The sequence below is a fragment of the Orycteropus afer genome, unplaced genomic scaffold (genome assembly GCF_000298275.1).
Source record: "Orycteropus afer afer isolate SDZICR_OR568_19922 unplaced genomic scaffold, OryAfe1.0 scaffold00595, whole genome shotgun sequence".
NCBI lineage: Eukaryota > Metazoa > Chordata > Mammalia > Tubulidentata > Orycteropodidae > Orycteropus > Orycteropus afer.
This window is the reverse complement of record NW_006922182.1, coordinates 907,748-908,622: the sequence shown is the minus strand read 5'-3', so window position 1 is coordinate 908,622 and position 875 is coordinate 907,748.

The following is an 875-nucleotide window of genomic DNA, read 5'->3' as shown; positions in this document are numbered from 1 at the left end:
ATAACCTTGATACCAAAAACAGGCAAAGACATAACTCAAAAGGAAAACTAAAGACCAAAATCCCTCATGAATATAGATGCAAAAATCTTCAACAAAATCCTAGCCAATAGACTTCAACAACAAATCAAGAAAATCATTCTTTATGACCAAGTGGGGTTTATATCAAGCATGCAAGGATAGCTCAATATTAGAAAAACAATCAACATCATCCACCACGTAAATAAATCAAAGGAGAAGAACCACATGATCATATCAATTGATGCTGGAAAGACAATTGATAAAATCCAATACCCATTCCTGATAAAAACTCTCAGCAAAATAGGAATACAAGGGACTTTCCTCAACATAATAAAGGGCATTTATGCAAAACCAACAGTCATCATTATTCCCAATGGAGAGAGACTGAAACCATTCCTCTTGAGAACAGGGACCAGATAAGGATGCTCGATATCACCACTTCTATTCAACATTGTACTGGAAGTCCTAGCCAGGGCCATTGGTAAGAAAAGGAAATCAAAGACATCCATATGGGTAAGGAAGAAGCTAAACTATCCCTATTTGCTGATGATATGATCCTATACCTAGAAAACCCAAGAAACTCAGTCAAAAATCTACTGGAAATAATTGAAAGATTTAGCATCATGGCAGGATATAAGATCACATCCAAAAATCATTTGGATTCCTCTACACCAGCAAAGAGATTGCTGAAAAGGAAATAAGGCAATCAATACTGTTTACAATAGCTACCAAAAAAATAAAATACTTGGGAATGAATCTTACCATGGACACAAAAGACCTCTACAAAAAAAAACTATAAAAAACTACTTCAAGAAACCATAAGAGATCTACATAAATGGAAGAACATCCCATGCTCA